The sequence below is a fragment of the Mauremys reevesii genome, linkage group 1 (genome assembly GCF_016161935.1).
Source record: "Mauremys reevesii isolate NIE-2019 linkage group 1, ASM1616193v1, whole genome shotgun sequence".
In the NCBI taxonomy this organism is placed as follows: Eukaryota; Metazoa; Chordata; order Testudines; family Geoemydidae; genus Mauremys; species Mauremys reevesii.
This window is the reverse complement of record NC_052623.1, coordinates 89484278-89508881: the sequence shown is the minus strand read 5'-3', so window position 1 is coordinate 89508881 and position 24604 is coordinate 89484278.

The following is a 24604-nucleotide window of genomic DNA, read 5'->3' as shown; positions in this document are numbered from 1 at the left end:
CATGATCAACGAGAAACAGAGCTCATTGCAACCACTCCCACCTGTGATGCTGTAGGCTTCAATATGACCATATATATCATTGATATTGCCACCGTTTTACAAGTGCAACAAATCTTGTACAAAGTATGTCCATGTAAGGTGTCAATGGAAAAGTTATGATTTGCTAATTATGATTATCCTACTGATATGCATGTATCATCTTTGTATCTGTAGTTATGAATATTGGCTATGCCCTAGTGTCTTACACATATGCTGTATTCCTGGGTAACACCCAGCAGATAAGATTTACATCCAGGCTAGACAGTTATGTGCCGAGGGATGTGCTGGCTATGGCTTCCCGCCACCCCCATTGGCCTGACGCGGCAGATAAACCCTGGCAAACCGTGTGCCAGAGGTTGTCGACCCCTGGGGTAGAGCATACTCCTAAGAGGTGTTGGAGAACCCCATTCAACTCCTCTCTCCTCCTCTTCACGCAGAGTGAGCAACTGAACCTAGCTCTCTCACATTGCAGGTGAATGTTCTAACCACTGGGTTAAAAGCTCCTCTTTATCCAGCTGTTTTGTGGGGCAGGAAACGGCTTTGATGCCTAAGCCACCTGACTCCGTGAGAGGGGTTCCTAGCAGTAGATTGTTAGCATATATAAGTGCCTCTCTGGAGACTGGACTTAGATGCCTAACTCTGTGAGAGGGCAGGGCTTAGGACACACCCCTCTCATCAGCATCTCCTCTCATCAGCATCTCCCATGGGTTACCTTAGCATGCTGACTTTTGTGGATCACATTCTGATGTACCTCTTTCTCCTCATTCATTATATAGGAAGTGTAACCATCTAACTCAAGCAATGTTACTTTATAGATTGCAATGTTCTTTGTACTATTTTCTAAGCATTTAAAAGTTAGGCATTGCAGAACCCAAGTCCCTCTGTGTATCCAGGCCTAACAGTCTAATTTAAGACACAACAAATGACTGTAACAAGCATATAGGGGGAAGGAGGCCAAGGATAACTAATATTATCATGTAGTTACATGGGCTAACAATCTGCTTGACTTCATAGCTCTGAATCATTTAAAACATTTAAAAAAACGCAGATTTTTTAAAAATCATATCTAACCTGTGGTCCCTTAACATTCCTCCCTTTTCATCCCATCCTTAAGAAAGGCTACCCTGGGCATCCCTTCTGACCTATACATCTCCAGACACTATCCCAAACAACCTCTCTACCTAGCATTATTAGCTCCTTTATTAAAAATTAAGGGTTTAATTTTACACTGTTTTTCTAGAATTATACATAAGGGTAACTCCACTGGAATGAGTGGAATCATGTTAGTATAATGCTGGAAAAGTAAGGCAGTGAAGAAACAGGCTCATAAAGTATTCCTGTAACTATCTCAATAGCAGCCACCCTTTCTCCAGGACTGCCTGTGCAATGTGTGGCTGAGATACAACTAGGACACTGAGAGCTCTCCTGCTCTGTGCTGCTATTCAGGGGACAGGGCTATCATAGAATCATAGAATCTCAGGGTTGGAAGGGACCTCAGGAGGTCATCTAGTCCACCCCCCTGCTCAAAGCAGGACCAAACCCAACTAAATCATCCCAGCCAGGGCTTTGTCAAGCCTGACCTTAAAAACCTCTAAGGAAGGAGATTCCACCACCTCCCTAGGTAACCCATTCCAGTTCTTCACCACCCTACTAGTGAAAAAGTTTTTCCTAATGTCCAACCTAAACCTCCCCCTCTGCAACTTGAGAACATTACTCCTTGTTCTGTCATCTTCTACCACTGAGAACAGTCTAGATCCATCCTCTTTGGAACCCCCTTTCAGGTAGTTGAAAGCAGCTATCAAATCCACCCTCATTCTTTTCTTCTGCAGGCTAAACAATCCCAGTTCCCTCAGCCTCTCCTCATAAGTCATGTGCTCCAGCCCCCTAATCATTTTTGTTGCCCTCCGCTGGACTCTCTCCAATTTATCCACATCCTTATCAGGTGCAGAAGGGCAGGTGGTGCACTGACCAATATTCATTGTACAATTGAGAAAGTGAGATTTGATCTACATATTTGAATAGTCACTAGGAATTATTTTCAGTAAGGCAAGATTCAACTGCATATACAGTATATATTTTCAGTGTAAAATAAGGGGACTCATACTTCATTTTTTAAAGATATAACACCATCAGACACCATTTTTAAAGTATATAAATTAAAAGCTGTATTTTATTTCATGATAAAGTGTTTCAACACCTGGGATGCTGAGTTTTAAAACCCTGGAAGGATAAATTACAGTGTGCTGTATCAAGTTGTTAGAGATGCACCTCACACATTCATATTTCTTTTATGTTAGCAAGTAAATCTGATGATTTTCAAACTAAAATTTCTCACAAGAATCCTTAATATGTTAAAAAAAAAGCATGAGCTGCCTGTTTTCTTCAAATACTTTAAATGAATGAAGGTAATTTAAACTGTGAAGTGCTTTTCTATCCTTCCTGTAATTTAAACTCATTAGCTGATACATTTTGTAGATTAGCAAAGACAGATGTAGATAACCATTTAACAAAATACATTAATTACCATTCTCACCCTCATTTTACCTCTTGGAACACAAGCTCTTTCACAAGTTAATGAATTACTTTGTCATACTAATTACACTGGAAAAGAAAGAAGATACTATAGCAACACAAGATAGATCTGAATTTCAGCAATGAGTCAAACTGTTATAAGTATAGTTGGCTCTACTTGGAGTGCCTACCAAGATGTATGCCAGGGTTTGGCAACCTTCGGCCCGCGGCCCGCCAGGGTAAGCAGTCAGTGAGAGCCACGATTGGCAGAACCTGCGGACGCGGCAGGTAAACAAACAGGCCAAAGGTTGACGATCCCTGATGTATGCATTGGGAGCATTATTTTATGTGTATAAATAAAGGACAACAATACATATAGTTTTATAACATCACAGGCTACCAATGCAAAGTAAGAAAAGTTCGGGTAGTTTCCATGAAGTCATGCTTGCATGTCTTTTCTGCAAAGTTACCACAGTGATAAACAATATAAAAATTAAGACTGTTTCACTTGAAAATAAAAACAAAGCTAGAAATTGCTGACTGGTAACACTGGTGAATTGGGAAACTTTGATGTTTTGTTTTGGAAATGTTTGATGACTTTATTAGGAATGAGTCAGTGAAAACAGTCATTCTTATATCGGATCAGAGATTCCATAATCCTGTGACTCATTAAACATCTGTAAGCACAGTATTAATCTGCAGTGACATGCTTTCCTTAAAGAACTGAAGCCGCCAAGCTGCTAGTGATAAAGAGAACTTGCCCTTCTGCAGGGCAAAAGTTGGGGTCTTTTCATATTACATTTTGCACTCATAAGTGAGCAATTTTTTTGTAGAATCCAAGTGAAAGCAGTAAAGGATTGGAGAGAGGTTGTTTTAATGTTATATCCTTTAGGCTTCATTTGAACTTCATGAAAGCATATCTATTTTCTCTGACAATTTTATTGCTGAAAAACAAACTTATGGAGAGTCACAGTGCTCTGAGATTTCAGATTCACACTGTTTTCTGTAGATTTCAGAAGTTATTTCTTAAATATGTGTTTATTAGCTTTGCTCATGTCACATACATCTCTCTTCCATTGGTCTTGTTTTTCTTTCCTTGACTCTGTGAGGGCTTGGGATAGTCCTTTTTTTTTAGCTGTATATTTGATAGATATAAAATATATATAATATTCGCGCATGACAGAGTTGTCTGAAATCCTGTTCTCCTATGGTTATTCAGCCCAGTTCAGTAGGATGTACAGCATTTCTGCTTCAGAGAGTTAAGCACCCTTCTTTCCCCATGATATTTACTATAGCATTGTTGATTGGCCAACCTTGAAGTGTTGAAACCACATTGACATCTCTTTGGCCTTGAATGATGAGATGATACATCAAGGCTATACGCTGAATATGCCAACATTTGTCCCACTATATCTTTCCGTGCAATTACAGAAACTTTAAATAGCTACTATCAGCTCATGGTAAACTCTGAAACACATGTTGCTCATGCACTGAGTCAGTCTTTCCAACTAATGTGAACACTGTAACTCCACTGACTTCAGTATATTTATATCACCTGAAGATCTTGCCCTATATTTTGTACTTTATTTGTATACCCATTTGTATGAAGAATAAAACAAAACAAAATAAAACAAAAAACATTATTTGGTGATTTATTTTATAAGTACACATACTACTGTTGCTATTTCATTACCTGAAATCTTAATTCTTTTTTTGTGACACCACTGTCACAATTTCAGAGTAACTACACCTATATACCCAAATCCATACCACTCTCCAGAAATGCCCTAATGGGTCTCCAACCATCACCCCTCTCTGGGCAGGGACCTATGTTCCACTTCCTTCTGACTAGGAGTTCTAAGAATGCACAGGCCCCTGCCATACACTGATATCCCTAGCAAGCCAGTCTGTCCGGTGACCAGTTCCTGAACTTTGCTTTCTCTCCCAGGGCTATGATCAGTGTATTGCCAGAAGTTACAAGTGACCACATAGCTCTCTCAGCAGTACATTTATTCTCAAGGTAGAAGCATTACGTAGAACATATATATTTAAAAATAAGCACACTAAACATATCAGAAAATCCGCATCGGTTTTATTGGGCCCTACTAGGCCAAAGTTCTTCCAACTCGTCAGCAGGATTGGAGAACCCTGGGATAAAATTTCATATCAATTTGCTGGATCAGAAAGAAATAATAATATATGGAGATATACCTATCTCATAGATGGGGGCGGCTCTAGGTATTTTGCCGCCCCAAGCACGCTGCCTTCGGCAGCTTACCTGTGGGAGGTCCCCGGTCCCGCAAATTCGGCGGCAGCCTGAGGGAGGTCCGCCAAAGCTGCAGGACCAGCGGACCCTCTGCAGGCAAGCTGCCAAAGGCAGCCTGCCTGCCACCCTCCCGGCGACTGGCAGAGCGCCTCCCGTAGCTTGCTGCCCCAGGCACGCACTTGGCATGCTGGTGCCTGGAGCCACCCCTGCTCATAGAGCTGGAAGGGATCCTGAAAGGTCATGAAGTCCAGTCCCCTGCCTTCACTAGCAGGACCAAGTACTGATCTTGCCCTAGATCCCTAAGTGACCCCCTCAAGGATTGAACTCACAACCCTGGGTTTAGCAGGCCAATGCACAAAACACTGAGCTCTCTTAAATTTAACCTTTATATACCAAAAGTCCTTTCTTAGACTGTTGGTATCTGGAAAATTGAGTTTGAACCAGTATACGCAAACCACCCAAGAGGGTAGTACCTCTTGGAGTTGTTTATAGTTTCAGTGACTCACTTTAGTCACCCTTCCATAATAGGTTTCAGAGTGGTAGCCGTGTTAGTCTGTATCAGCAAAAACAATGAGTCCTTGCGGCACCTTAGAGACTAACAAATTTATTTGGGCATAAGCTTTCATGGCCTAAAACCCACTTCATCAGATGCATGGAGTGGAAAATACAGGAGCAGGTATAAATACATGAAAAGATGTGAATTGCCTTACCAAATGTGAGGTCAGTCTAACGAGACAAGTCAATTAACAGGATACCAAGGTCTGTGAGAGTGAGGGATTGTCCTTCAGGATAGGTTGTAGATCCTTGATGATGCACTGGAGAGGTTTTAGTTGGGGGCTGTAGGTGATGGCTAGTGGTGTTCTGTTACTTTCTTTGTTGGGCCTGTCTTGTAGTAGGTGACTTTTGGGTATCCTTCTGGCTCTGTCAATCTGTTTCTTCACTTCCCCAGGTGGGTATTAATGGAGATCCTGTAGGTGTTTGTCTCTGTCTGAGGGATTGGAGCAAATGCAGTTGTATCTTAGAGCTTGGCTGTAGACAATGGATCATGTGATGTGGTCTGGATGAAAGCTGGAGGCATAATAGTTATTAGTTCCTGGAGGAGCTGTGGTAAGCGTCTTCAATGGACTTGAACACAATTAGGCACAACCATTCATAAATTTAATACAGTGGTTTGCAAAGATATTGTATGGGATTGCAATATCCATCATAAACATTGTTAAATACAAAACAACTGAATCTGAAGTAACAGGTCTGCAACATCATGTGGGGAATGAACAGTAGAAGAAGATAAAATATTTATTAAAAATTTAATTCCATTGAAATGTCATTAGAAATAACAGTTGGAGAAAAGAAATACAGAAAGCACATACCACCCAGCTCTTGTGGACAGTAGGGGTTTAACCCAATTCCAGCTATCAGTGCTTATCACCGCTGCAGCTGCACCAGCACAAAACCGCAGTGCAGATAAAGAAAGCCATGATTTGCAGTGGAGGATGTTGCACCTCCTTGAAACGGGGAAAAATCTCAACTTTCTCTGTTTTCAGTATCAACAGCAGAGTTATGGCTTACAATAGAAACTGCAATCCCCTGTGTCATCACTAATGAGACAAAGAAGATCTTTTAAGCAGTGTTAATGACAGGAAGAATTGTGTTTAAACAGAATGAATTTTCAGAAGTTGCCAGGAAGGCTGGTTTGATAGAAATGACTTTCCAGTGCCTTCAGGACTTAATTCCTCATTTATTCCCCTCTATAAAAATTGAATTTGTTATATTTGAGTTTGTAACCCTTTTATATTTGTTGTGTTTGTGTAAACAACACTTTAAGTGATTATTGGAGCATATTCAAGGGAAGTGAATTCTGAACTCATAAAGATGTGACAATTCACACTGGAAACCTGATTCTAAATGTTATGCTTATCCAATTAAGGAACATAAAATTTAACATGGGACTCATGTAACTAATCCTAGCTAACCAATACAGCTTAAATTCAGAATATCCAATACTCACAAAGAACTGCCCTGGAAGAATCTGAGGACCAAAGACTTAATTGATGGAATTATTCTAGGAATTAATTCAGATAAATACATTTGAGACAATCATACGCTGTTCACAGATGAAACTTTTAAAGAGATTAAATGTAGCTAATATATGATTTGGTATTACTTATATGTACAGTTCCATTATTAATTATTTTAGTTAGTTAGTTCTGAACAGTGTTTATCTGTATCCTATGATAATTATTAGAGGGCCTTCATTTGTTTGGTTATTTGATACCAATAATTATGGTTCCAGTCCTGCAAAGCACACTAAACCCTTATGCCTGTAGGGAGACCTGCTAAAGTCAATGAGACTGTAGGAACTGGTATCTCTCTTTGTGGTTTCTCTTTTCAACTTTGGGACTAAATGAACACACATGGCATAGTTTATGTAGCCATGCATGTTAATGTTTGGGTTCTCTGGGAGACATTCTGCTCCTGTTGAACTCAATGGCAAGACTCCCATTGATTTCAATGAGACCAAGATTTCACTCTTTGAGTTTGGACTCCCATCTCACATCAGAAGTACATGGTATCTTGTTTTGGTAGGTGTTCTGTGAACTGTTACCCTTTATATAAATTCTGCTACATTGGTTAATAATAACTTGTGTAATAAGGGTTTGGCTTATATGCTCAAATTTGCAATCATAAGCCGTTGTGTGGGTTTTGCATTGCTAGCTTGGTCTAATTCTTTTCTGTGGCTTTGAAATTATTGTTATAAATACTATTTAAATGCAATCGGATAAAATCACTGTACCAAATGCACCATGGAGAGATTTGGCACATTTTATATATAAGAGCTGATTCAGCAAGCTTTGTTCACGCCAAGATATTTTTTGCATGTTAATGTAAAATAAGTATTTATTAAAAAAAACATGTTTCATCACTTTTAAGTTGTCTGGAATTTTAGACCCCTGGCTGTTTTCATGTACAAGATGTTTTGGTTTGAAAAATGATATTTTTTTTGTGGTACATGTAATTCTTAACAAAAAGATATTGCTGGTAAAAACACATTTTGCCAAGCTCTTTGAAATTCTACCTATCAAATATAACATTTTTTTAAAGAAGTTGTTAAAATTAATATAAAGTACCAAAAAGAAAAAAGAGAGTAAATATATTGAAAATCCTCCATACTAACTATGCTATACCTTGAAAGAACTGTAAAAGGTAGGGGGAAACCCACCACCACCAACAACAACAACCTGACCCTCCCAAAACTCATGCCCTTGCCCCCTCCCACACACACACAAACACCAGCCCAACCCTCTTAAAGCCACTGCCTGCCTCACCCAGCAGCCTAACTCTCCTTGAGGCCCTGCCTTCCCCCACTACTCATTCCCTTCTCCTGACCATTCTCTCCCTCTTGGTGAGACTTATGTCCTTGGGGTCCATCTCACTTCCTGGACTTGGACAGTCCCTGGCACTGAAAGGATCCTCCATGGAAGTTTAAAAAGTCAGCAGGTCTGGTGGGTGCATAAATGGCTGGAAAACCATTCCCAGAGAGTAGTTATCAGTGGTTTGCAGTCAAACTGGAAAGAAATATCAAGTGGGGTCTCACAGGGATCAGTTCTGGGTCCGGTTCTGTTCAATATCTTCATTAATAATTTTAGATAATGGCATAAGAGTACACTTCTCAGGTTTGTGGATGATACCAAGCTGGGAGTGCTATGGAGGATTGTATTAAAATTCAAAATGACCTGGACAAACTGGAAAAATGATCTGAAGTAAATATGGGGCAATTAAACAAGGACGAATCCAAAGAACTCCACTTAGGAAGGAACAATCAGTTGCACACATACAACATGGGGAATGATTTCCTAAGAAGGAATACTGCAGAAAGGGTTCTGGAGGTCATAGTGCTAAATACAAGTCAACACTGTTGCAAACATAATTCTGGGATGTATTAGCAGGAGTGTTGTGAGCAAGACATGAGAAAAAATTCTTCTGTTCTACTCCAGCTCTACTCAACTGGAGTATTGTGTCCAGTGCTGGGCACCACATTTTAGGAAAGATTTAGATAAATTGGAGAAATTCCACAGAAAAGCAACACAAATGTTTAAAGGCATAGAAAACATGACCTATGAGGGAAGACTGAAAAAACTGGGTTTGTTTGGTCTATAGAAGAGAAGACTGAGAAGGGATATGATAGCAGTTTTCAAGTACATAAAAGACTATTACAAAGAGGAGAGAGAAAAATTGTTCTCCATAGCCTCTGAGGATAGGACAAAAAGCAATGCACTTAAATTGCAACAAGGAAGGTTTAGGTTTGACATCAGGAAAAACTTTCTAATTGTCAGGGTGTAATAAATTGCTTAGGGAGGCTGTGGTATCTCCATCACTGGAGGTTTTAAAGAGCAGCTTAGACAAACACCCAGGGGTGAAAGTAACTTACAGGACTTACCGGTACTGCCGGAGTCCTGAGGGGGGCATGGCCTTATCCGGAAGAGGCATGGCTTCTCAAGATTTAAAGGCCCTGGCTGGGAGACACAGGGCCTTTAAATCAACCAGGGGCTCCCATCTGAAGAGGTGGCTGGGAGCCCCCCAGGGCTCAGGGGCAAATTAAAGGGCCCGGGGCTCTGGCTGCCGGGGGGAATCCTGGCCCCAGCCCAGTCGCCAGAGCCGCGGCAGGGATTCAAAGGGCTCTGGGCTGCCTCCAGCCGCGGGGAGCTCTGAGCCCTTTAAATCTCATCCAGGCCGGGATTTAAAGGGCTCTGGGCTGCCTGCAGCCACAGGGAGCTTTGAGCCCTTTAAATCCTGGCCCCAGCCCGGCCGCCGGAGCCGCGGCGGGGATTCAAAGGGCTCTGGGCTGCCCGCAGCCATGGGGAGCTCTGAGCACTTTAAATCCCAGCTGCGGCCAGGATTCAAAGGACTCTGGCCTGCCCGCAGCTGCAGGCAGCCCAGAGCCCTTTCAATCCCCGCCGTGGAAGCTGGTGCGGTCCAGCACGGCGCACTGGCTCTTGCCGGTACGCCGGACCGGACCGGCTTACTTTCACCTCTGCAAACACCTTTTGGAGATGGTCTAGATAATACTTAGTGAGGCCATGGGTGCAGGGGACTGGACTAGATGACCTCTCAAGGTCCCTTCCAGTCCTATGATTCTATGATTCTATGACACAGAGCAGGATTTGGGGGCCAGCTGGCCAGGCCAAGCCATAACAGTCTCCCTCCTGGCCAGGTTTTAAAAAGGGTGTAGGGGGAATGCCCCATTGCCCATCCCACCCCCAGCACCTGTGTTCTATACTAATAACAATTTCACTTTGAAATAATCTTTTTTTATTAGAAATAATAAGTATAGATCATAAGTGGACCTCAATTTCTGTACCTTCTGAACTTGAGGTGTCAGATGGTCATGAAAATAAACTTGACCCCGGGATTTAGTCCCTCTCTAAAATAAAATCTTGTATTTCTGGGTTGGGTTTTAGGGCTTTGTTATGTCTTTCCTCCTTCTCTGCAAATCCTTCACTCTTCTCATGATTAAACAATCAAGACCTATCCCTATTCTTAAATCCAGTTATCACCAATTATGCAGATTTAAACCTGGGAGAAGTTTATTAGGCTGAGCCTTTGATCATCCCACTAATAGGTCCTTTCATTTTATAAAGGTTTTCAAGATTTTTAAATACTCACTAAGTGAGTCCTCAATAACCAGCTATGCCTGTTTCATTTCATCAACTCATGTGGTCCCCAAAAAGTCATAAAAAAAATATGACTTACTGGTAAAACAGTTGCACATCTAACTATCAAGTTGGAGTGTAGCAAAATATCCACCAGAGAAAAAACATCTCAAGAAATAGATATATATTTAGGGAGCTGAATGGACGAGAGGTGACAATCTATAATATATTAAAGACAACTTTTCTGCTACCAAGTATATCCACATTATCTGATACATAGAACCTGCCAAACAATGAACCCCAACTCAGGGAAGATTAAGGATTGGCTGCCATCCTTAAAGTCAAATCATAACATGATCCAAGGTAAGGATATGAGGCAGTAGCACCTGGGAGGTTTGTGATTCTAATTTGGCTGGCTGTCTTGGGGCTATGAAGTTTTTGGGGTGAGCATTTTGAGTCAGAGGAGAGATGACCCCAGTCTCAGTATAGGTTTAATTTATCTCTGCCAAGACTTTTTATTATATTATAATAATTTTGCTATGCTAGAACCAGGTGAAGTTCTGTTTGCTTTTTAATAATGGAGTTAAGATGATATTTAGTTTTAGCTATCTTATGCAAAGGAATTGTGTTAAGGTCAACTTTTCACTGCCACTCTCAATCATTAATTAATTTTAGGAGATCAGATTTTTCTTTCTTCATGAGTGAATTCTCAGCTTCCATAAATTTTGTAGATAATGGTTTAAAGCACCTTACTTCTATTTAATGTATTTGGACAGAGGGCATAGTACCAGATAAAACTCTGCTAAAGGTTTCCATCAATTTGACAAAGTAACAGTATAGTTCTGGTAACAAAGTTATATTCAAAGGTTATGGTTCATCAAAGTGTACTGTCATTTGTAAGGGGACCTTCCTGTCCCCTCAATACGTATATATTCATACACTGACATTTTGTTCTTTTGGAAGCTACCCAAACCCCTGCAACACAATGTTTTGTTTTGTTTCAGAATGGAAAGTTTTGTTTTACAGTCTGATATTACTTTTTTGTTTCAAATTTGTAGTTAATTTATTTAGTTAAAAATGTCAAAATGTCAATATCGAAATTAAATGTTTTGAAATGATCACAATGAAAGATTTGATTGACCAAATGGGAATTCTTTTTTCAGAGTATTGGTTCATGATTATTTTCAGAATTTCAACTCTTGATCCTGTTAATACAGCCTAACCCTCTCCCTCTCCCCCCCACTGTTTTGGCCAGGCCGCCTCTCGACCTCGCGGTGAACCCTAGAGCAAAGAAAGAGGCCCATGATAGACTGCATGACCTTTTTAGGGCATAGTGCTTATCACAGGAAATTTATGTGGGTTTTTTCCATAGTGTTTACCGCAGAAACCATTTCTTCAGTTTCTACATCATATTCTTCTTCCTAATAAGGGGGGAAATAGTTAGGGCACTAAGCAGCCAATCAATGTGTGCCTGGGTCATTCATCTCAGTCCTTCACCAAGAATTCCAAAGAATCCCCAGCCCCAATTGGGCAGAACAGATCCCAATTGGGATGGGCAAAAAATTAGAAATCTCAAAAACTCTCATTGGATAGGAAAACTATTTCTCACGTGGTTCTACTTATCCATTACTTTTGTCCTCATGGACAAAATACAAATTGAAAGAGTGGTAAATTTAAGGCCTCCTGGGACTTGTTTCCTATTTTCATCAAACCCTATAAGGATCCATACCTTAAACTTTCCCCCATGGATGAAAATTAAGCTTGCATACACATAGCTATATAAACAAACAAACAAACAAACAAACAAACACTGTTTTGTGGGTACTATAATGAGTCCTAGTGGCTGTCCAGCACAGCCATACAGCTTGCTATTTTCTCAGAGCTAGGGTGGCTCATCTTTAGTTCAACAGTAAATGCATGTGATTTTGGTGCTGAAGATTTGAGGATTAATTCCAGCAGAAGACCATAATGTCTATATGTGTGTGTAGTCATGTCCTATTATACATATAAGCCAAGATTTTAATAACTAGTGATTGTCATTATTTCAGTTCTTGGGTGCCCAACCTGAGACCCCTTAAAGATAGCTGGTATTTAAAACAGTTGAACCACCACATTCTGAAAATCAGAGCTCTTTACGCTTTGCAAGATGGGCACCTAAACATGAGGAACCTAAAAATACTAATTACTTTTGAATATTTTATGCACACTAATATAGAGGTGTCATAAACAGATAGTTAAGGGTTAATTCCTCTTTTACCTGTAAAGGGTTAAGAAGTTCACATAGCCTAGCTGACACCTGACCAGAGGAACCAATAGGGGGACAAGATATTTTCAAAGCGGGAGGAGGGAAATCAGTCTTTTGTCTGTTCAGAAAAGTTTGTGCCGGAGTGAAGGATCTAGGAACATTTCTTAGATTGCTGATTCCTGGATCCTTCACTCCGGCACAAACTTTTCTGAACAGACAAAAGACTGATTTCCTGTCCTGCTAAGGTATCACCGGGGCGAGGTGGGTTGCTGGAGACTGGCGTGGTGGGACAATAAGAGGTTTGGGGTTTACCTTGGGATGTAGGTGGGGCCTTGGGTTGCCCCCAGTGGTAGGGTGTGGTTTGAGGGTGTCCCTTCTAATTTTCACTCAAACTGCAACCAGGGTTGTTGTTCTCTGCTCCCTCCATCTGTTTTGTGTTGATTTTCCCCGCCTCTCTGGTGGCCTGGGACAGCTCGTATTGATCAGTGTAAGAAGCAAGACTTTCGGCTGAGTCTATTTTCTTATCCCATAACCACTGTTTTATATTATCCTTAGTCATATTCAGGAATTGTTCCTGAGTCATCAAATCAACCATTCCTTCCAGGTAAAAGAGGAATTAACCCTTAACTATCTGTTTATGACAAAGGGCTATTTTTTTTTTACAAATGGTGAATGTAATTAATTATTTTCCCTTTTTGACTAGTATTTGAATTGTATTTCTTTATACTCACTCTGTAATGTATGCAGAAATGTTCCTGATTCAAAGAACTGCACATATATTTTAAAATTATTTTTGGAACATTAATAAATGGGCAAAATAAATACATGTATCTCAGCACAATTTCTTGAATTTTACAATGTTTAAAGAGTCAGCTACCCCCACTTTCTCTTTTGAAGTTGGCGTGACAAACCACTCACCACCAGCATAACAATAAAAACTGATTACTTCGGTATTTATGAATTTAGTTAAGCTGTTCCCCATTCTGGGGCAGAATACTGAATTACTGTTTTTAATTACTTGATTTACAATGTGTAATCATTATAACAACCTCACTGATTGAAACTCCAAATGCTTTTTAAAAGAAAAACATTCAGTGCATGCATATCCCTCCTTAAATTTCACAACGTTTACCTCCCACTGATATACAGATTTTGAAGTCAATGAGACTTGTGGGCATTCAGCATTTCAGAAACAGCCTCATCTAATTCCCACAGAATACAATGGAAATTGAATTGTGGCCATTTTCAGGTCACTTCTGACCAGGTGTCTCAATGTAGATTTTAGGTTCTTAATCACAGGTTGTTGAGTTAGAAAATATTGCCTTAATTTTTCTCAGTTCCTTAAATGTCAAAATGGATGAGTAATTAGTTGCCACACCTGGGTGTGTAAGGCTGCATTGATTGATGGGTTAAGATCCACAGATGGACGTGCTCTGTAAATGTAAAATATTCTCTAGGCTCGCCTTATATTATTATTTAATTAAGAAAGATGTAAGCCTTTCAGCCTAACATCAATTCTGGGCATGATAATGGAGCAACTGATATGGGACTTGATTAATAAGGATTTAGAGGAGAATAATGCCATAAATGCTAATCAGCATAGGTTAGTGTAAAATAGATCCTGTCAAACTAACTTGATATCTCTTTTTCATGAGATTACAGGTTTGGCTGATGAAAGTAATAGTGCTGACATCATATACTTAGACTTATGTAAAGCGTTTGGCATATTACCAGACAACATTTTGATTAAAAAAATAAAAAAAGACATAAATTAACATGGTACACTTTAAATGGATTACAAACTAGCTAATGGATAGGTAAGCAGGGAATTGTCATTGAATGGTATGTTTCCATTGGGGTCCCGCAGGGATCAGTTTTTAGCCCTCTTTCCTGTAACATTTTTATTGAAGACCTGGAATGAAACATAAAATCATCACTGTTATAGTTTGTAGATCACACAAAAATTAAGGTTCTGATCGATAATAAAGATAAAAAGTTGCTAGTTCAGAGACATTTGGTTCAATTGGTAAAGTAGGCTCAAGCAAAGAATATATGTTTTAATATGCCTAAATGTAAACTGATACATCTAGGAATAAGTAATGTAGGCCATACTTGCAGGATGGGACTATATGCTAGAAAGCAGTGACTCAGAAAAAGATTTGGGGGTCTTGGTGGATAATCACCTGTACATGAGCTCCCATTGTGACACTGTGGCCTAAAGTGATAATGCTATCCTTGAATGCATAAAGAGGGGAATCTCAAATAGGACTGAGCAGTTATTTTCCCTCTGTATTTGGCATTGGTGTGACAGTAGCTGGAATACTGAGTCCAGTTCTGGTGCCTGCAATTGAAGAATGATGATGATAAATTGCAAAGAGTTCAGAAATGATCCACAAGAATAATTAAAGGATTCAAAAACATTCCTCATAGTTATAGATTGAGCTCTTTAAGACTATTTAGCTTAACAAGGAGAAGGTTAAGAGGTGATGGTTGCAGTTTATAATTATTTACATGGGGAACAATACATAACAGTGAGCTCTTCAATTTAGCAGACAAAGGTATAACATGACCCAGTGGTAGGAAGTTGAAGGTAGACAAATTCAGACTGGAAATAAGGCATAATTTTTTAATGGTGACAGTAATTAACCATTGCAACAATTTGCCAAGGATTGTAGTGGATTCTCCATCACTGACAATTTTTAAATCAATATTGTTTCCCCCCACACACACACACACACAAAAGCTCTGCTCTAGGAATTATTTTGGGGAAGCTCTATGGCCTGTGTTATACAGGAGGTCAGACTAGATGATCACAGTGATCCCTTCTCACCTTCAAATTTTTGAATCTATGAATTTATTAAAAAATATACCATTAAATATGCCTGTAGTTATAAGAAAAAACCCAGAATGCTCTGTAGATGAATAATGTAGTTAGCAAATCTGGTGCTGATGAGTATTTCTAAACATGAAATCAACAGAGAAAACAGTGATAGAGGAGATTTTGGGGAGGAGGGATAGCTCAGTGGTTTTAGCATTAGCCTGCTAAACCCAGAGTTCAATCTTTGAGAGGGTCACTTAGGGATCTGAGGCAAAATCAATACTTGGTCCTGCTAATGAAGGCAGGTGGCTGAACTCAATAACCTTTCAAGGTACCTTCCAGTTCTAGGAGATAGGTATATCTCCATTAATTTAAAAAAAAACATATTTAAAAATTGGCAGTGAGATTGATAACTGATTTCACAGTAGTAACCTCACACATGCAAATGTTCTCTGTTATATAGTACCAAAGCACATCAGAAAATAGTGTTGGCTTTATATGATGTGTAGGTTTCCTAAATGTTAGGTGTTATTTAGATTCATTGACAGAGGCTTCTGCAGCTCAGCTCCTCTGAAAACTCTTTCTGATTATTATCTTTACTGCTTTCATTTCATATTTTAAAAACAAAACAAAACAAAACAAAAAATAAACCTTGGCACCTAAAGACAGAGCTTCTTTTTTTATTCTTCATATGATACCTGGCATGAAAACAGAGGCCTTCTTCTGAATAAACTTAGGAAATACATTTGCACTGAGGACATAGCTGTTGGGAGTTGTCTGACAATATTTAAGCAGCAAATCACATGAGAAACAGAAAGCTGTAGACCTGCACCAAGAAGAAAATATTATGTTTTCCAAAATCATGGGCACATGAGTTGAAGACAATGCACAGCTATTTTTATTTTTAAAAGCAGTAAGCAGCAACCCCTATATCCTGAATATGACGAGGTTGTGTTTGTTTGTTAGTTTGTTGTTTGTTTTTGTGGCGGTGTTTGGTAAAGGAAGTTTGTGCCAGACTGCAGTGGGTAATACAGATGGCCAGGGTAGATAAAGCTTTGCCTAAAAAATTAAAATTTCCCTGACTTGGAAAATTCATACCACTTCAGCCAGTCAGCCTTAACCAGTTGAGAAAGGAAAGAAAAGAGGAAATACCAATAAATATATAGCAGAGATAGTCACCCCAGCATTTCCATAAAGGTGAACAGAGACCCGTCATTCTTTGTGTAAAAAAGATTCTTCTCAACCTACAATTATGATTCATTTATGGACCAAAACATTTCTCACTCTCTCCACTGCTGACACAGTAAGTGGTTTTCAGATCCTGTCTTACCATCTAAAAAATTTAAAAAATTACTGTAGCTATCTACCATGATATTTATGGAGAACCAATTTTCATAGTAACTAAGCATAACTAAGCATTCCTTCTTAGTGCTTTTGATGGAACCCTTCCACAAACCCAAGGAAAGGTATTGAGCCAGACCTTGACTATAGCCAACAGACTAATGCTCCAAACTCAAATCTGAGGTAAAATACTATAAGAATCTAAGAATGGTCATACTGGGCCAGACTAATGGTGCATCTAGCCCAGTATCCTGTCTTCTGACAGTGACCAATGCCAGATTCTTCAGAGGGAATGAACAGAACAGTGCAATTACTGAGTGATCCAATCCTTATTGTCCACTCCCAGCTTCTGACAGTCAGAGGGTTAGGGACAACTAACCCTTAATCTTCTAATATCTATCCTAAGGAGTGTATCATAGGGGCCAGAGGTATATTTTACTTTCAGTGAGGGGACTGTCTGCACAGATAAATTTTGACAGAGATCTCTCTGTGACCATAGCCTCATTTCACACACTACATATGACAGCAAAATAGTGAGGTGTCATATGAAAACTAATAAGACGCTGGTTATTAATATCATGATACACTGCTTGGTTATCGTTATATGTGATGTTATGAACTCCCTCTGTATGTTGTTACTAAAACTTGTTTAAGCCTAGCCTAGGTAAAGGTGAAAATCAGATATGCCCTAGACAACGAAATGTGTGTTTACCTCAATTTACATATTAGCAGTAAATAAAGCCATCAAGCTAAATCTGCAACAATTATTCTGATCCTGGGAGACAAAGAATTAACATGGCTTCTGTACCCTAGAGAGACTTAAGAGACTGAATTCCCAGGAGGCTTTCCTTACTTGTAAGACAAAGACATCCTTATGGAGATATAAAAAACAAAGACATACTCCATCTTTATCCTTCACCTTAAGAGACAAAGAAAACAAGTAATTTGATCATTGTGATGTATCCTTGCCAGGATGTCAGCAAAAGCTGCAAAGGAAACTGTGCATGACAGAAACCATCTTGTACAAAGACTGTATCATGCAAGATTAAATTTTAGTCTTTTAAATGCGTGTTTCACTTGTATTTGCTTGTAACCTTTTCTACCTTTATTTCTTTTATTTAGTATCCTTTAATCCATGATTCTTTTATACATAAACTTGTTTTGCTTTACTTATAAATTATCAGTGCTGTGCAAGATAACAGGTTGTAGTGTTTTACTTTCTCTGCAAAGGCAGCAAACTTAGCACTTTCTCTGTAAGTGTCCAGTGAGAGGGACTGGTCCTGCAGTAGGATGATTTGGGGGCAACTTTTGGGCTGGAAGCATATTAAGGTCATCCTGCAAGGAGCAAATAGCTGGACAAAGCCAGGGGAGGCTTCTGGATTACTGCCAGGTTGTTAGAGTCAGAACTCTGGACCAAAGTTGCACAGACACAAGATATCGAGGGTTCCAATGCAGACAGTGAGCAAATCCGTTACTGGTCTGGGTGAAGCCCAAAACATCATATTGGCATAGTTGTAAGGATTTACACACAGCTTGTTGGTTAACTGAGGTACACTCTTTCAGCATTGATAAACTGGTTTTAAGGGATTCACAAGTGCGAAGGTTGGGAACAGGTTAAAGAGAAATTACAGTTTTATTATTTTCTGTTTGGGTTTTTTGTGCAAGGAAAATAGTAAAACATGAACATGAGCATCAGTGAAGCAACCACAAAATTAGAACTGACTACTTTGGAAAATGACAAAATAAAAGAGGAACATGAACACCAAAAATGTTTAGCTGGGCAAAAAGACAAAGAATTCCAAAAACTGGAAGCTACCAAGAGAGACAAAGAAAAAGAGGAAGTACATCGGAGAGTGCTGGAACTGAAATAACAAGAATTCTAAGAAAAATAAAAGGAAAAGCTGCATAATGGACAAGCACGAGCAGATTACACCGTTCTCAAGTATTCCATCCCTCGAAAGAACACTCATCTGGGACAAGTTGTGTCCTGCATACAATAAAACAAACTGTACTGAGGAATACCTGACCAATTTTGAAAGGCTTTGTGAACTACATAAAGTTCCAGAGGACAAAAAGCTTCCAAGTTTGATTAGAATGTTTTCATGGAGAACTTTAAATGTATTTAATGACATGGAAATTGAAAAATTGAAATATGGTGAATTTTAAAAAGTTGTATTGCAAAGATTCCAGATTACTCCTGAGGTGTATAGAACAACATTTAGACACCTCAAAATGAATAACAAGATGAGTCATAAAAAATGTGTGTGCAAATTGTGTGATTTGATGAAAAAATTGGTCAAGAAGAAGGAGGCAGATATTTATGAACAGCTGTTTGATCTTTTTGCACAGGATCAGTTCCTGAGCATATGTTTTGAAGAATTCACACAAGCTATCTGGGATAAACCTCTTGGATGCATACATGCAAGCTAAAGCACCCAGTGACTACAAGACACAGAGGAAGGGGCAGAAGACTGGTGTGAAAGGGGGACCTCAGTTTACCCCTGGAAGAAAGAGAGTTGTTGGGAGCCCAGGCACTTGTCTCCCCAGTATGAATCCTCTCCTAGAACTATACACACAGACCCCTATACAAGGGAACAGGCCAAGAAGATATTTCATACGTGTTCTACTGAACATATAACAATTGCCCTATACTAAATTAATATAAGCCCACACCCCATCCAACCCAGGTTAATGCAGCTATCATTAGCTCAGAAGTGCTTCCAGGACACCTGATTAATTCTTTGAGGTCTGATCCGTTGCAGGTGAACATGGAATTTATGAAAGTTGTTGAGGAGAATGGCAAAGAATGCCTGGATTTGAGAGACACCAGGGACCAGATTTCTCTGGTCAGGGAAAGCATGGTCAAAGAAAGTGAAAGGCAGATCTCCTGACATTGGGAACATATACAATTCCTTTGCCTCTGGCTAAGGTGCATCTGGAGTTGGAAGATTCAAAGGGCACATTAAAAGTTGTGGTGTTTGTTGGAAGGCATGAGATGCAGTCCTAGGGATGGGGGTTCCATGACCACCACTTCCAGGAGAAGGAGGTTGGTGTTGATCGGGAACTCCCTCTTAAGGGGGACTGAGTCATCTATCTGCCGTTCCGACTGGGAAAACTGAGAAGTGTGCTGCTTGCCAGGAGCTAGGATTCACAATGTGATGGAGAGACTGCTGAGACTCATCAAGCCCTCGGATCGCTACCCCTTCCTGCTTCTCCACGTGAGCACCAATGATATCGTCAAGATATTGTCTTTGAAAACTCATGGTGATTGGGAGAGGTCCTGGATGACTGGAAAGACCTTGAGTGGATCACTGCAGACTATGTGGCTTTGGAAAGAAGGATAAAGGAGTTTGAGGCACAAGTGGTGTTCTCGTCTATCCTCCCTGTGAAAGGAAAAGGCTCAGGTAAAGGGGAGGACTCCTGCCTCATACTGAGAAAGCAGGACGATCAGTGAGTTATCGTAAGTGCGTATACACAAATGCAAGAAGCCTGGGAAACAAGCAGGGAGAACTGGAAATCCTGGCACAGTCAAGGAATTATGATGTGATTGGGAATAACAGAGACTTGGTGGGGTAACTCACATGACTGAAGTACTGTCATGGATGGATATAAACTGTTCAGGAAGGACAGGCAGGGTAGAAAAGGTGGGGGAGTTGCACTGTATGAAAGAAAGCAGTATGACTGCTCAGAGCTCCAGTATGAAACTGCAGAAAAACCCAAGAGTCTCTGGATTAAGTTCAGAAGTGTGAGCAACAAGGGTGATGTCATGGTGGGAATCTGCTATAGACCACCAGGCCAGGGGGATGAGGTGGACACGGCTTTCTTCAGGCAACTAACAGAAGTTACTAGATCACAGGCCCTGGTTCTCATGAGGGACTTCAATCACTCCAATATCTGCTGGGAGAGCAATACAGCAGTGCACAGACAATCCAGAAAGTTTTTGGAAAGTGTAGGGGACAATTTCCTGGGGCAAGTGCTGGAGGAACCAATTAGGGGCAGAGCTCTTCTCGACCTGCTGCCCACAAACAGGGAAGAATTAGTAGGGGAAGCAAAAGTGGATGGGAACCTGTGAGGCAGTGACCATGAGATGGTCGAGTTCAGGATCCTGACACAAGGAAGAAAGGAGAGGAGCAGAATACAGACCATGGACTTCAGAAAAGCAGATTTTGACTCCCTCAGGGAACTAATGGGCAGGATCCCCTGGGAGAATAACATGAGGGGGAAAGGAGTCCAGGAGAGCAGGCTGTAACTTAAAGAATCCTTATTGAGGTTGCAGGAACCAACCATCCTGATCTGTAGAAGGAATAGTAAATATAGCAGGCGACCAGCTTGGCTTAAAAGTGAAATCCTTGCTGATCTTAAACGCAAAAAAGAAGCTTACAAGAAGTGGAAGATTGGACAAATGACGCGGGAGGCGTATAAAAATATTGCTCAAGCATGCAGGAGTGAAACCAGGAAGGTCAAATCACACTTGGAGTTGCAGCTAGTAAGGGATGTTAAGAGTAACAAGAAGGGTTTCTGTTAGCAACAAGAAGAAGGTCAGGGAAAGTGTGGGCCCCTTACTGAATGGGAGAGGCAAACTAGTGACAGAGGATGTGGAAAAAGCTAATGTATTCAATGCTTTTTTTTGCCTCTGTCTTCACAAAGGAGGTTAACTCCCAGAATACTGCACTGGGCAGCACAGTATGGGGAGGAGGTGACCAGCCCTCTGTGGAGAAAGAAGTGGTTCAGGACTATTTAGAAAAGCTGGACGAGCACAAGTCCACGGGGCCAGATGCGCTGCATCCGAGGGTGCTAAAGGAGTTGGTGGATATGATTGCAGAGCCATTGGCCATTATCTTTGAAAACTCATGGTGATTGGGAGAGGTCCTGGATGACTGGAAAGAAGGCTACATCCATCTTTATAAAAGGGAAGAAGGAGGATCCAGGAAACTACAGGACAGTGAGCCTCACCTCAGTCCCTGGAAAAATTATGGAGCAGGTCCTTGGAATCAATTTTGAAGCAGTTAGAGGAGAGGAAAGTGATCAGGAACAGTCAGCATGGATTTACAAGGGCAAGTCATGCCTGACTAACCCAATTACCTTCTATGAGGAGATAACTGGCTCTGAGGATGAGGGGAAAGCAGTGCACATGTTATTCCTTGACTTTAGCAAAGCTTTTGATACAGTCTCCCACAGTATTCTTGCCAGCAAGTTAAAGAAGTATGTGGATAAATGGACTATAAGGTGGATAGAAAGCTGGCCAGCTCATCAGGCTCAACAGGTAGTGATCAATGGCTTCATGTCTAGTTGGCAGCCGGTATCAAGTGGAGTGCCCCAAGGATTGGTCCTGGGGCCGGTTTGGTTCAATATCTTCATTAATGATCTGGAGGATGGCATGGATTGCACCCTCAGCAAGTTAGCAGATGACACTAAACTGGGAGGAGTGGTAGATATGCTGGAGGGTAGGGATAGGATACAGAGGGACCTAGACAAATTAGAGGAGTGGGCCAAAAGAAATCTGATGAGGTTCAACAAGTACAAGTGCAGAGTCCTGCACTTAGGAGGGAAGAATCCCATGCACTGTTACAGACTAGGGACTGAGTGGCTATGCAGCAGTTATGCGGAAAAGGACCTACGGGTTACAGTGGATGAGAAGCTGCATATGAGTCAACACTGTGCCCTTGTTGCCAAGAAGGCTAACAGCGTTTTGGGCTGTATAAGTAGGAGCATTGCCAGCAGATCGAGGGACGTGATCATTCCCCTCTATTCGGCATCGGTAAGGCGTCATCTGGAGTACTGTGTCCAGTTTTGGGCCCCACAATGCAAGAAGGATGTGGAAAAATTGGAAAGAGTCCCACGGAGGGCAAAAAAAATGATTAGGGGGCTGGGGCACATGACTTATGAGGACAGGCTGAGGGAAGTGGGATTATTTAGTCCGCAGAAGAGAAGAACGAGGGGGGATTTGATAGCTGTTTTCAACTATCTGAAAGGGGGTTCTAAAGATCTAGACTGTCCTCAGTGGTAGCAGATGACAGAACAAGGAGTAATGGTCTCAAGTTGAAGTGGGGGAAGTTTAGGTTGGATATTAGAAAAAACTTTTTCACTAGGAGGGTGGTGAAGCATTGGAATGGGTTACCTAGGGAGGTGGTGGAATCTCCTTCCATAGAGGTTTTTAAAGTCAGGCTTGACAAAGCCCTGGCTGAGATAATTTAGTTGGGGTTTGTCATGCTTTGAGCAGGGGGTTGGACTAGATGACCTCCTGAGGTCCCTTCCATCCCTAATATTCTATGATTCTACTCTATGATTGTATTCCAATTGAAATGCTGGTGGGAAATGAGATCTTAACTATATCCCGAGTGGTTAATATTCTAACCTGTAGCAAAAAGGAATATTCTTCTGTGATCCAAGAAGGGAATGGTGAAGACACGGAAATTGCTGTGAGGAGAGAAGATACTACTAGCTCTGGTCCAAAAAAAGGAGGTAGTGTGCTTTCAGTTGTGGAAAGGGTTCATTCAAACTCCAAAGTAGCAGAGAGAAGTAGTATTTCTGAACAGCATGGGACTGGGACGAGTTAATCTATGTTACTATGAAGCTGTCCCTTTTAACTCCCAGAGTTTTGCAGCTGAACAAAGGACAGATCCCACTCCAGAGTGCATAAGGGGACATATGCTAAAGGAAGACAGGGAAAGGTTTTTTGAAGAGGAAAGAAACCAGTACAGGGAAGATACCAGGGGACAGGACAAATAATAATGTGATGGTAGGCATTTACACTATGTATATCCTTGTAACTAAATAACCCATTAAATCAGTGTTTCTCAAACTGGGGTCGCCGCTTGTGTAGGGTAAGCCCTTGTGGGCCGGGCCGGTTTGTTTACCGGCCCTGTCCACAGGCCAATGGGAGCTGCTGGAAGCAGCAGCCTGTACGTCCCTCAGCCTGCGACACTTCCAGCTGCTCCCATTGGCCTGCAGCCGTGAACCATGGCCAGTAGGAGCTGCAATCAGCCAGACCTGCAGATGGGGCAGGTAAACAAACCGGCCCGGCCTGCCAAGGGCTTTCCCTACACAAACAGCAACCCCAGTTTGAGAAACACTGCTTTAAATGCAGGTGAGCCTTGGCGAAATGCAAACAAAGAAGAGTGCTAAATTCAAGGCAAGGGACTTAACTCAGTCCACATTTCCTATGTGGGTGAAGACACTGTTCAGATTATTTTCTGGTGAAGTTCTAAAATGGATTTCAGGGAATTGCCCTGTATCTATGAACTTTTTAGACATTTACAGGGAAGCATTCCAGATGCAAGGCAGAGATCCCCTGAATTATTCTGGGTGACCCTGAGAGACTTTTGGAAAGCTAGCAGATTACTACATCTCTGCTATCTTTTGGAACAAACTTTGTCTGACCTTTTAATATATTTTCCCTGCTTTAACCTCCCAGTACCTCTCATTCTTTTTCTTGGCTAATAATTTTTTAGTTAGTTTACTAGAGAATTGGCTACCAGTGTTGTTTTTGGTGTAAGATCCAGAGTACCAATTGATTTGGGGTAAGTGACTGATCCTTTGGGATTGGGAGTAACCTAATATAATACGATTTTTTGTTTTAATAACCTTTTGTCTGGGTGGCAAGATAGGCTAGAAGGTCTAATGGGACTGTCTGTCACTCCATGGTAAGACTGGTATAGTGATCCAGGAGTTCACATTTTTTACTGGCTTAGTAAAATTTAATAATAGAACACAACACCAGTTTGGGGTGTTTG